Raw genomic sequence first — 13333 nt, 5'->3', positions numbered from 1 at the left:
CCCTCCCGAAATCTAGGGCTGCTGCCTTGTTGCAGGCCTTTGTCACCTAGCACTGGATGGTGAATTCCACCAGGAGATGATTGCTGTCGCCCAGGTGGTTGAGCACTCTCAGCCCCCTCACCAGATCATCGCTGGTGGCCAGCACCAGGTCCAACAAGGCGTCTCCCCTGGTGGGGCTGTGCACCTCCTGGGTTAGATGGAGGTCCTGCATTTTGGCTAGGAACCTATGTAAGTGGTTAGACCTGGCTGACTGCTCTTCCCAGCAGTTGTCTGGAAAGTTCAGGTCACCCATGATGACCACGTCCTTTGACCTAACTACCTCCGTGAGCATCGGCACTGCAAGAATGCTACAAATCTGACCATAGTTCAATACTTTCAGTGGATACATTGAAATCAATTCAGCATGGTCAATTGTGTCCAAGTGAAATTGCTCCATGTCAGCCTTGTACTGTTGTCATGGATAACAAAAGATTTCAATGAAGATGGGTTAACAGGCTCCAAAACAAGCCGTTATACAAATATAATTATGGCATAACCAATTTCATTTAGTCAAGAATGAACTATTTCAGACGCAACAACTTTGGTTATACCAAAACTTGAAGTTCAGAAAAGCGTAGTCTGCTCAGTTATCACCGAAAATGTATGGGAGTGGCAAATTATGTGCTCAACCACAACAACAAAGATTGGAGGTTAGTTCTGAGGGAATACTAGCACATTGGTTAACCGCCCACGGACTTCGAGCAATTTAATCTTGTGGAAGGGTCCTGGCATTTTCTGGATATCATTGCTCTCTTGAAAGCAATGTTGGGAAGTGGGAAATATACAACATTAAACGTTACGCACAGCTTCCAAGCAAAGATGTTATAGATGTGATGGATTGGTGCCAAAAAGTTGCTGACCTGAAGAAAATGCCAGTGCTTTAGTTGGCTGCAGATCAAGCTGTGTATAGATATACTGAAGAGATCCTTTGTGAAGATTAGAAGAAATGGCTTCATGTGGAAGGGGTACTGGCAGATTTCACACAGACAGAGGAATGCACCTCCACAAAACAGTAACAGAAACTTTACTTAGTATGTTAATCCATAATTACCCCCAGAAGATGCCTCAAGCAATTAACAGCTTGAAACAGTTGGTACATATAAGTACAGAAAATGGACATGGGTTGTGGGTTGGGAGTGAGATGGTATTGGCAGGGCCAGGGAGCTGTAGGTTGAGTGAAAAGCGCTGGTTGGAGCAGGGGTCTGCAGGTTGGGAGTGAGAGGCACCAGTATGGCTAGGGGGGTTGTGGCTTGGGACTGAGGGGCACTGGCATATTAGGACTGCTCAGGATAACAAAGCAAAGGCGGGAGGGGGGGACAGCAATAGCTGTACCCACATCCTTGTAAACAAAGGGGGGAGGGCTCTGATAATCCATGATTAATAAACAACCAAAAACAAACAAAAAACCAAAATATGCATCACAGGTTCCAACACATCCAGCACTGATGTCGTCCAAAATGTGTTAGATCATGGATTCATCAGTTCAACTGTCTTTAGGAATTGGTACATTTAATGTCTGAAGAAATGCTCTGTTGTGAATCAGATATGGCCAGATATTTTCTGTTTTATATCACTGATGTTGAAATCCTCTTTTGACATTACCATTGTCTGGGTGGAATGAATTTCGAATAGTACTTATCAACTTGCTGTTGAATGCTTCCAATGCTAGCAGCTTATGGAAATGTCAACTATCTAAGATACCTGGCCTTGCATTAATGGCAAATGACAACATTGAGAGAAGATGAAAAGGTGCACATGGCTACAATGTTTTCGTTGATTGGAAAGGCTTACAGCAAGCTGCTTCCAGACCAGGTCCTTGAAATGACCATGAAGAAAGAATCTAAGAACAGAAAGTGGGGGCTGGATTGGCTTTACCAAGAATCTATCCATAGTTGCAATCAACATACTCAGTAGATCAGTTATTACGTGGTTAAGGGAACAAATAAAACAGGTGGCTCGTTTTAAGCCACCCCTCTATTGCCATCCAGAACTGGGTCAGTCAACAATGGAGATGGACTGCAACACTGTTGATGCAGTGAAGACAGCTCTGGAAGAATGGGACGCAAACCCATGGGATCTGAATCGAGACCTCGACAAACTGGAGGATTGGGCCTAAAGTAATCCCATGAGGTTCAATAAGGAGAAGTGCAAAATCCTGCACCTAGGCTAGAACAATCCCATGAACTACAGGCTGAGGACCAGTTAACTAAGCAGCAGCTCTGCAGAAAAGGACCTGGGGGTTACACTGAGTCAACAGTGGGCCCTTCTTGCAAAGAAGACTAACAGTATACTGGGCTGCATTAGTAGGTGTTGCCAGCAGATCAAGGGATGCAATTCTTCCCATCTGTACAGCACTGGTGTGACCACATCAGAAGTATTGTGTTTAGTTTTGGGCCTCTTACTACAGAAAGGATGTAGATAAATTTAAGAGAGTTCATCACAGGACAATGAAAATGGTTAGGGGGCTGGGACACACGACTTCTGACAAGAGGCTGAGGGAGCTGGGCTAGAGAAGACTGGGGGTAGGGGACGTTCCTGGGAAACCCTGGCACAGTACCTAGCCTGACTCACAAAGGACCTTCCCTCCCAGCACTTTACCTCTGCCTGAACCAGAATTGATCAGAAGAAGAGCTTATCAAAGGAAATGAAGATACAGTGAGAAACGCATCTAAACCCCTCTGGATAAGGGTAACAAGATTACAGCAACTTTCCCACAGTATCATTTATATCAGAGATGGGGAAAAAGGGAGGCAGCTTCATTAGCATCAAGAGTGGAGAACAGAGTTCCAAGGCAAGGACCACATGGAACTCTGGGAGCAGAGAAGCAGGGAAATGCTGCATGATGGGGGATCTCTGCTCCAGATATTAATTAACCCATGCCTATACACATCCTGCTCAGCATTTATGAGACCAATTCTAGTGATAAATCCTTCATCAGGTACCCAAAAATACTGTCTCTGCCTGATTGCACTGTGAGCTCCCTCCAATTAACACTGCCCAGAGCCAGGAATAATCAGTTCCTACTGTCCAGCATAAGCAGATCCATTGTTCTCCCTTGAACTATTGTTATTTCCCTATAAAACCCCCCACCCAAGCTCAAGTCTCTGTCCTGATGCTTGGATCCAAAAAGCTGCACAGTTCCACTGGGAATATACCTTCTCTTTTTCTGCTTGGAATATCTTCACTGATCATGCTGAGGACCCTGTGTGTCAACAAACACCTAGGAGCCTTGGAGTGGTGAGATCCCAACTCTTTCTCTCTCTCTCTCATTTAAGCCTACTTCCTAAACCTCAGACTTGATTTAATCTCTCTCTCCTCTCTCGCATCAGGCATAGCTTTCTAAACATAACTTTTGCTGATCAAACTTGAACAAGCCCACTTTCTAAACCTCAGACTTGGTTTAATCCCTCTCTACTTCTCTTTCCCTCCTTCTCTTACTCCAGACACAGCTTTTTAAACCTGACTTTTGCTGATCAAACTTGAGCTACACTTCCCCAAATACCCAACTGAAACTGTAATATTGTAACTGTCTTGTTTGTTTTTCTGTGTACAGGCAATCCTTGACTTACATGTTGAGTTACAACATTTCGCACTTACAATGTTTATAAATTGACACCCTGTTTCAACTTTATGACATCAGTTTCGACTTTACAACTCTTGATCCAATGCCATGCCATGCCGGTGAACAAGTTCGCTGTGTCACTCATTTCCCTGGAGAACATCTGTTGTTCAAGTTTCCTTGAACACTTTCAAAGGGTGGGTGAAGTTACCCTGGCCTAATAGCAGATCCTTGGAACAACCCTGGTTCCCTCTGGATCAGCCAATCTGGATCTTTTGGAACAGCCCTGGTTTCCTCTGGATCAGGACTAAACTGAGATGAGATGTTTCCTGAGGTGCTCAGCTGTGAGCCTGAGGAGCTTCTGGCATCAACTCACCACTCCACTCGCAGCAAGCAATCTCTCATTCAATCAGCCACACACACACACACACACACACACACACACACACACACACACACACACACACACACACACACACACACACACACACACACACTCTCTCTCCCTCTCTCTCTCTCTCTCTCTCTCTCTCTCTCTCTCTCTCCCTCTCTCCCTCTCTCCCCTCAGCATCACCGTGGCAGGGCACTGTTTGTGCCTGCCACTTTAAGATCAGAGCCAAACAGCCAGCAGGTGCCTGATTGTGGCAGCTATTTTAGATCCTGGGCTGCCTATATAAACAGATCAGTTCCTTGCTGGCAGGTCAGGCAGCAACACTGCCTGGTTGCAAGGCTGCTTGTATCATCCTGGAGGTAAGGGAGGAGCTGTAGGGGATGGCTAGGAGGCTCCTGGTCCTGGGCATGACCTAAAACTGCACCCTGCTGGAAGTGGGTGGCCTGGTGGGGCTCTCAGTGGCGCGGGAGCCCCCAGGAAATGCCAAGCCAGTTACCACCCTGCTGAAAGGTGGGTTGAGGTGCCTTAACAACAGTGCCCACAACGGGGTGGGTCACCCACTAGTAGGGCCCAGACAGCAGACCCCAGAGAGAGAGAGTGGGGCTAGAGACTCAGAGACCTGATAGAGAGAGTACCCTCAACTGGTCAATGCTGGGGCCAGGACCAGACCAGTCAAAAGGGCCAGGGGCCCACCGGGAGGGACACCCAGAGCTAGGAGGGCCCGGGGCTTCTGACTGGCCTTGGAGGTGAGGCCAGGGCCTGTATAGCCAAAGGTCGTGGGGGGACCACACCTGAGAGGGGAAAATAGTTTCAGGGAGCTAGACAACCTGAATGAAGGCGGGGTAGGCCACCGGCAGGGAGGGATCTTAGAGGTGTCCTGATTGGAGAGGTCTGGGGCCCAGTGTGGGGCCAGTGACAGTAAGAACTATGGATGTCATCTGTGAGGCTTGGGCTGTGGTGTAGGGGAGGAATGGAGCCGCAGATAGCACCCCCTGGCTTTGGGGCAGGAAATGGGCAGCCTGCCACCTAATTAAGATCATTAATTAATTAACAAGGCATGGCAGGCAGGAAGGCGGGTGGTTGGCCCAGAAACAGATGGGCAGGCCAAACGTAAAATCGGCCCAGAGAAGAACTCTTGTTACAGTCACCCACAATCATAATTAAACACCAAACCTTGGGTCTAAATGCTCTTATAACCCCCAAATCACATCACTTTTAGAAGCCAATCACTCACTCATGGGTCATTATCAAACACACAGCTCTCACTCAATCAAATTCTCAACCCCCCTCAGAGAGGTGACAATCACTTTTTTCGTGCCAAACAGTTATATAACCTAAAATAACTGGGCATGCTCAAAAATAAAAACTAGGTCACCACATCACTGAGAGTCGCAACTTTAAACTGTCCAGAACCTTCTGACCTTTTCATATACTGAGCACATACAACTGTAAGGACACTTTTTAAGTTAGGGAAAACTTTGTAGCTTATGCAGAACCACAAGGCAGGCTGGGGAACACTGTGGCTTTCAGCCTAACATACCAATGGTATGTATTAATAATAAGAGGAATAGGGTAAATGCAGGTGCTTGAGATGAGGACAAAGTATAAAAACCTTGTAATATTAGCACAAATCTAAGAATGTTTCATTATACCTGAAATGTACATTCATCATTCTTCTAATCTTTTAGGGAAAAATAACTGTAAATGGTGCTTGAGAAGAACATATCCAAGATAGCATGAATTAAAAGCAAACATCAATGCCTATTCTGCTTTAATTGCATAGATAACCTAAATTAAAATGGTTTCACATGATAGCTAATCCAAAAGAAGCATTATTTTTGCCCCATTAACATGATTAATATTAAAACAGCTTCTTTGTATGTACACATTCAGATACCGTTTTTAATTACAAATTGCTGCCTAAAAATGCCTGCTTAAACACTTATGTAACCCTGCTTCCAGAGTTATTTAAGGGGAGGAAGCCAAGATGCTGAACTGCAAAAAAGATCGTAAGTACCCTGAAGAACAATTTCCCCCATTTATCCTAAATGCTGGGTTTCCTTCATCTTATATGAATGATTCATTTTGTTAAAAAGAGGCATTGTCAGCTTGGGTAGCTTTAAGGAATTTGAGCACTATTAAGTCTCTGGCAGTTGGTATATTAATGGCATGATTAATATGTTAATTACACCATAAATTACAACATGCCACATGTTCAGTGAATTCATGGCATCGTAAAATAATAAACCAGACACAAAGATGTTCCACATACAATGTAAAACAACTTTTGTGGCCTGCTTGTATGGTGCCTTAAATTAAATATGTGCAATGTTCAGCCCAGTCTGATGCTGACAATTAGCTGATTGTTAACAGGGCTGCCCCATCCTAATACCAAAAATCAGCTGATTGTTGGCATGGGGCTAGAACAGTTTGCAGTCTTGCTCTGTAGCCTGTATGTGGGATGCAAGGCAAGACATTTAAAAATGCACCAGGCAGGAGACACTGGGCTCCCCTGCCACTGATATATTTGCTGCCTTGCCTTGCCCTGCCATTGGGACTGGGTAAGGGGTAGTCCTCAGGCCCCAATTCTTGGTATGGAGCAGGAGTCAGTCCTGAGCTGAAACCCAGTGTTGCCCCATAACAGATCCCAGCACGGGATTGGGCAGAGGGTAGCCCCAACACCAAAAATTATATTTAAAAGCCCAGGACAGGAGAACACAAGATTGGGTACAATAATACTGATTTATAATGGAATATAATGTTGATTTATAAAGGAACAGTAAAAACCAAAAGTAACTCATAACACAATGCTATCAGACATGCAATGAAATAGCATAGTCCCCTCAAATTGACCTGTATTAGTCATTGCTAAGCACAGCACTTAGTGCCCCCCAGTCTCTTCTTATAAAACTTCAATTAATAGAAGTGTTTAACTGAAAAAAGTCCACTTAAGTGTGTCGTGTTGGCAGGCCCTCATACCCCTACAACTTTATCACTTCTGGTTTCAATTTCTATCAGTCAGGAAAAGGCCTCTTAGAATAAAAACAAGGTTTCTGTCTCACATTTCAAGAAGGATGTGGAGAAGTTAGAGAGGGCCCAGAGATAAGAGACAAAATTGATAAAGGCACAAAAAAGGTTGGATAAGAATGGGTAAGGGACAATTTAGAAGTAGCATTCTTGCATTCAAGTAGGAGGCTGGACTAGATGAGGCCTGAGGACCCTTTTAACTCTACTGTGATAAGGTCATAGCATTCCACTTCATATACAGATCTCCAGCCAATAGACAGAAGGTACTGACAACTGGTGAGCAGACAACACAGCTTCAAGTCAGCAGAAGACAAAAAGTGCTGTTGATTTGCAAGTGGCAAGTTTTTTGTGATATCTTTTATATCTGTATAGTTAGGAGAGATGTTAGACAAATTTCTGGGCACAAAGTACCCTTCCTCAGGTCTGCGAAAGAAGCTTTCTTAGTTTTTTCCCCAGTTCCTACACACTTGCATAGAAAGCAGTGTTAGGAAAGGCAGATCTGGGCTGACACTGAAAATCAGCTGAAATATAGCAAAGTGCTAACAATATTAAAAATAAAAAATCCTGGGCAATATGGAATGAATGTATACATACATATAGTTCCAGAAATGTCAGAGTGGAAGTCCTTCTTGTTTCCTTAAGTAAACTAAAACCTCAATTTTCACTGCATGATTCCACTTACGAAAGTAAAGATTTTTCTAACTGGCAATATTCATGGCTCTTAATTGAGATATTCATAATAAAAGAGTGCTGTAAAGGATAGCCAATATATTCCTGATGTTTCTCAGGAAAAACAGCCACATCTTGTTTGCATAATTTGTTTTCTGGAGACTCTAAAATAAATACCTGAAATGTAGCATCATTTTTGTATTTTATTTCTTCTGTTCTCCGGAATTTAAACGAAAACTTCACAATTTGCCTTGAGCAAGGAGCAGCATATAGCTGAGCTGTCACAGGAACAGGTAGGGCCTCATTTTGCTTGGGATGGCCGACACTACAAGTGAACACAGCTGATATGACTTGGTGCACCCAGGGTCCTCCCCTAGTTTTTATACACCTGCATAAAAGGGAGTGGGGGGAATGCTTGCTTTGCAGAGCCTGCTTTCCATTCCATGTTGCAGTCCAATATCCACAAAACCAGTGCAAGAGGAAGAGGCACTTAACACCTTTACTCTTGAGAGCAGATTAAACTCTAATGGAATTTTAAATTTAACCAAACTTTAAAATGATTGTGGGTGATACCTTTTATTAGACTAACTATATGCTTAGGATAGACTTAGACAAACATTAGAGTGCAGTCCCTCTTCTTTAGGGAACAGCAAGTGAAAAGGAGGAGTAAGCATTGATGTTCACACCCAGGGTCCTAGAGCCACACCAAAGCAGCTCCTGCAGGCAGAACCAGCATTGGCCAAGCCAGTGAGTTCACTGTGCAGCTAAAGGGGGATACAACCATAGCCCGGATGCTCTCCTTGGATCCATCCTGCCTAAATCTCTATGATTTTGTGCCATCACAGAGATAGTACTTGTGAAGTTCAGGAATTATCCCAGTTAGGAGTACACATCTCAAGTAACTATACTGGGATGGGCATTATAGCTAATGCACTATGTTCAGGTTGTCCTAAATACACAGCAAATTGAAACAGAGTAATTTAATACTGGTATAAAAACAGTCAGAAAAAATAACAAAACTACCTACAGTTAGTATCTTTTCAGACTTATCCAATTTTATCCTCAAATGTTCTAACTTATCAACTTACATCTCTCTCTCCCCATCTCCCCTGGTTCACTGCAGGGGTAGGCAAAAAATACGGCCTGCAGGCCAGATCTGGCCCGCAGGCAGGCACCCACCAATTAATTGTATCCGACTCCACCGGTGGCTGCCCCTGCTGCACTCTGTATGGGGCTGAATTTCACCTGCTCCCAGCTAGGGCTGTGCCTGCTGTGCTTCCAGCCTCTTCTGCTGGAGGTCATCAGCCCCGGCCAGGAGGCACAGCTTCCAGGCAGGGCTACTGCCCAGGGAACTGCTGCACTTCCCCAGCCTCCAGTGACTCTGCCTCCTGTCCCTGCTGCAGTGCTCTGGGCAGCAGGTAAGGAGGGGAAGTAACAGTGTTGAGGAGAGTGGGGTGGGTTCTGCCTGCAGCTTGCTTCTGTCCTGCTCATGCATGGCTGGGCAGGAGAGTGTGTGGATGGGGAGGGCACATGAAGGAGCTTGGCTGCTCACAAAGCCCTATCAGGCAGGTACAGAACAGGCAGGTGGGGCAGGAGCAGCAGCAGGGGCAAACATCGACTTGGTGCAGCCCCGCTGGACAGGCACATAGGATGGAAGCAGCAACAGAAGCCAGTGTGGGCTTGGTTGCAGCCCGTTGGGAAGGTGTGGGACAGAGACCAAGAGAGCCAGCAGTGCCAGGCTCAGCTCTTTGTCCTGCTCTCCCCTCTCGCAGGGGCTTCTCTTGCTGTCCACCTGCAGCAGCTGCTTTCCCACCCTTTTCAGCATGCTGCCAGCCAGGCAGGTAGCGCTGATCCCCCTCCCCCTCCCTGCAGAGGGGCTGGGCTCAGCCATGTCACAAAAAGTGGGCAGGGGGGAAGCCAGGTGGGGGAAGGAAACCCCCCACACATGCACACCCAACCTATCCACACAACACTGTGCTACACACCCAAACTACACATCCCACCATACCCACGCACGCCCACACACATCCACACATATACCCACACCCCATACACACATCTATACCTCCCCACACATGCACCCACACACCCTCACACACCCCCATCCCTACCATACCCACACACACATCCAGTGCCCAACCTTCTGTCCTTGGACTGGCCTCACGCTAACTTGGCCTGGCCCAGTACTGCTCAGATTTGGCCCCACGCCACCTTGACTTCAACCTGTGCACTCCATCTAGTATGTAGGACCATGCTATCTAGTCATGGGGCTCTCCATGAGTTTGGAAATTTGGCAATAGGGTAGCAGCAATTAATACTGCCCTGCTCGCTCAGCCATAGCTCCATGGGGAGGTCTGCAGGCTAGATGACAAGGTCTCATGGGTAAGATTCAGTCCATGGGCTGGGGACAAACACCCTTGGCATACACTAAGCATGATCAATATGCTGTTTACTGGCCAGGCAAGTCCATGTTTACTTGAATGTAAGAACATAAGAAATGCCATACTGGGTCAGACCAATTGTCCATCTAGCCCAGCATCCTGTCTCCAACAGTGGTAAAAGTGGATGCTATATAGGCAGAGCTTCAAACCAGATATCTGTAGAGTGATCTATCCCTTATTCCATATGATCCATCTCCTATTCCCTGGCACTCACCATTTATTGTCTTAGAAATGCCAGAGGAAACATTTCCAACCATTCTGTTCAATAACCATTGACAGATCTAACATCCACAACTTTATGCAGTTCCTTTTTAAACCTGGCTATATTATCTGCCTCCACCACCTCCTGTGGCAGTCTTCAAGTACACCTTTTCCACCCTAGTCTTCTATTGGTTCCACTGAGTCTCTAGCTGGCTTCTTGCTTTTGATGTATTTAAAAAATAGATCTTATTATTAACTTTAGCATCTTTTGCTAGACACTCCTCAAATTATTTTTGGCCTTCCTTATTTCGCTTTAACACTTGACCTTCCAGAGTGTGTGAGTGTACCTATTTTTCTCATTTGGGCATGTCTTCCATTTTTTTTTTGAAGGATGCCTTTTTTCTTCAAATGGCCTCTTTAACTTTGATATTGAACCATGTAGGAGTTTTAATGGTTTGTCTGGTAACCCTTTTTGATTTGTGACATATACCTTTCTTGGAAGCTGTTAATTTTTAAACAGCTTCCAAGCTGACTGCAGGCTTTTTATAGTTTTGATTGCACCTTTAAACTTCTTTCTGACTTCCTCATTTTTGGGTAATTTCCCTTACTAAAGCTGCATATTAGCGTGGTGGACCTTTTTGGTTTACTTCCTCCTGCTCAAATGTTGAATGTGATTATCTTATGGTCATTATTAAAGACAGGCTCACCAAGAGATACCTCTTGAATCAGGTCCTGTGTATTATTCAAGATTAGGTCTAGATTTGCTTCTCCTTTTGTGGGTTCCAAGAAGAGATATTCTAGACAGCAGTTACTAATTACACCCAGAAATTTTAATTTTACATCTTGCCCTGATGAGGTATTTATCTAATCTACATGTGGAAAGCTTAACTCTACCATTATTTTTGCTCATCCCATTTTAGCAGATTCTCTAATCTCTCTGAGCATTTCAAAATCACCTTCCTGATCAGGTGGTCGGCAGTATAATCCTAGTACTATTTCTTTTTATTCAAGTATGGAATTTCTACCCACAGGGATTTTATGGTAGTTTCTCTTTCAGATAAGATTTTTATGCTATTACTATTTACACCAGGGATAAGCAGCCACTAGTGCACATACCAGAGCATGGCACGTGAAGCCATTTTTTCCAGCATGCCACAATTGGCCCAAGATGTGGGCAGGCCCCTGCTGCCAGCCATTGAACCTGGGCTGCTCATAGCAGGCAGTGGGGAAGCTACAAGATGCTGCACCTCGATCCATGAAGCCTCAGCCCGACTTGTTGCTGGTGGCGGGTGCACACATGCCTCAGGGTGAGCTGTAGGGAAGGGGCCAGGACTGTGCAGCCACAACAAGTATTGGGCCCATTGTGTCAATCTGCTCCTGGCACACCAACATGTTATAAGTTGAGGTTGCGTGGTTTTTTGTCACTCTGCCGAAATCGTTGCCAACCCTCGATCTACATTATTGTTAACATACAGTGCCACTCCTCTACCTGTATATCCTCCTCTCTCCTTCCTATATAGTTTGTAATGTTAGAACAGAATTCCACTGAATACCATCCTTTCACCAAGTCTCTTAAACGGTGATTTTAACGTAATAGGCATTTAACACCAGACATTCTAGTTCATCCATCTTATTTTTTTACGTTTCTGGCATTTGAGGCACTTAGAAATTTTGTTCTTGCTTAGCTTCTTGTTACTGCTCATGCTATTTGTTTGGCACTCTTGATGTTCTAACTTATCCTTACTATTATCTACAGTTACATTTCTGAAGCATGAATCTGAGAAAAAAGGAGGTGGGGAGAATGAAGAGAGGAGGAAGAGGAGTCTCCCATGTTGTAGCATGAATACCTGAGTAGTTACTATATTTCACAGCCATTGAATAAAATGGATGGAGAGCAGTGCAGTGGGGATGTTTCTGCCCTATTGAGGGCAAGCCAGGGACTTCTTTCTAAAACAGCCTTCATCTTGGTAGGCCACACACTCTACCTTGTTTTCTTCCTTTTGACCCCACAGACTTTCCTCTTGCGGCTGTCCATGGGGTCAACTTCGAAAGTGTTAGAGAACACCCACCTAACACACATTAGTCATGGCTGGCTATGTTTTCAGGACCCAAATGCACTCGCACATCCAAAATGGTCATGTGTGCATAGCTTACTCAGTGTGCTCAGCTTACATACCACTACGTAGGAGAAACAGAGTCATTACACTCCATATATCTAAAAATCACTTATGCAGCAAGAAAGGTGTCATTTGGATGCACAAAGGGAAAAAAGAATTTTACCCAGTATATGCTACAATATTTTTCTCACATTAGCAGCTGTACAGCTCATATAGAGTGATTACAGACCAACTATCAGATGTACTAGTAGTGGAGTATTGCTTTACTCCATATAGTCCAGGAAATGTACAAAAGACAAAGACCCAGAGTCTGGAACCAGCTTCCAAGTGAGGTGGTGCAGGCTCCCACCCTGGGGGTTTTTAAGAGGAGGTTGGATGACCACCTTACTGGGGTCATTTGACCCCAGTGCTCTTCCTGCCATGGCAGGGGATCGGACTAGATGATCTGCTCAGGTCCCTTCCGACCCTAGAAACTATGAAACCCCACAGCTTGTCCAACATTCTCCCAGCTATATAGCTGGTTCAATAAAAGATACCATAAACAAAAACTCTGCAAATCATCAGAACTCAGATATGAATTAGGTTTGAAATGCAATCCTTACTGGTGAAGTATATAGTAGTATTAAAATCCACATAAGCCCAAGCATTTTATTCATGTCTGATATTATAAAGCAGATATTTGATAATATCTAAGAACTATTTAAATGTGCTTTCTTTTCACATGATGTATTAACACATGTACACAACTATTTTATAGCCCTACCTCATAAAAACCCTTCATTAAAAACATAAAAGGATGCTCCAGTGCACATCAGGTTGAATAAATGAAAAAAACATTTAAAGCTGTGTCTATGGTCAAATCACTGATTCCCTGAATCGGCATCAAATT

At 44.5% G+C, this 13333-nt stretch overlaps 1 protein-coding gene and 1 long non-coding RNA gene across 4 annotated transcripts in view; both read right to left on the bottom strand.

The window, feature by feature from the left end:
• LRP8 (LDL receptor related protein 8) overlaps nt 1-13333 on the bottom strand; it is a 354423-nt gene that overhangs the window by 306463 nt on the left and 34627 nt on the right. The window lies entirely within an intron of this gene.
• Nucleotides 1-13333, bottom strand: part of LOC109286639 — a 31156-nt gene that overhangs the window by 2338 nt on the left and 15485 nt on the right. The window lies entirely within an intron of this gene.

The sequence above is a fragment of the Gavialis gangeticus genome, unplaced genomic scaffold (genome assembly GCF_001723915.1).
Source record: "Gavialis gangeticus isolate Ggan-Ray unplaced genomic scaffold, GavGan_comp1, whole genome shotgun sequence".
NCBI lineage: Eukaryota > Metazoa > Chordata > Crocodylia > Gavialidae > Gavialis > Gavialis gangeticus.
The sequence above is the reverse complement of the archived record's forward strand: the minus strand, read 5'-3'. Positions and strand labels throughout refer to the sequence as shown.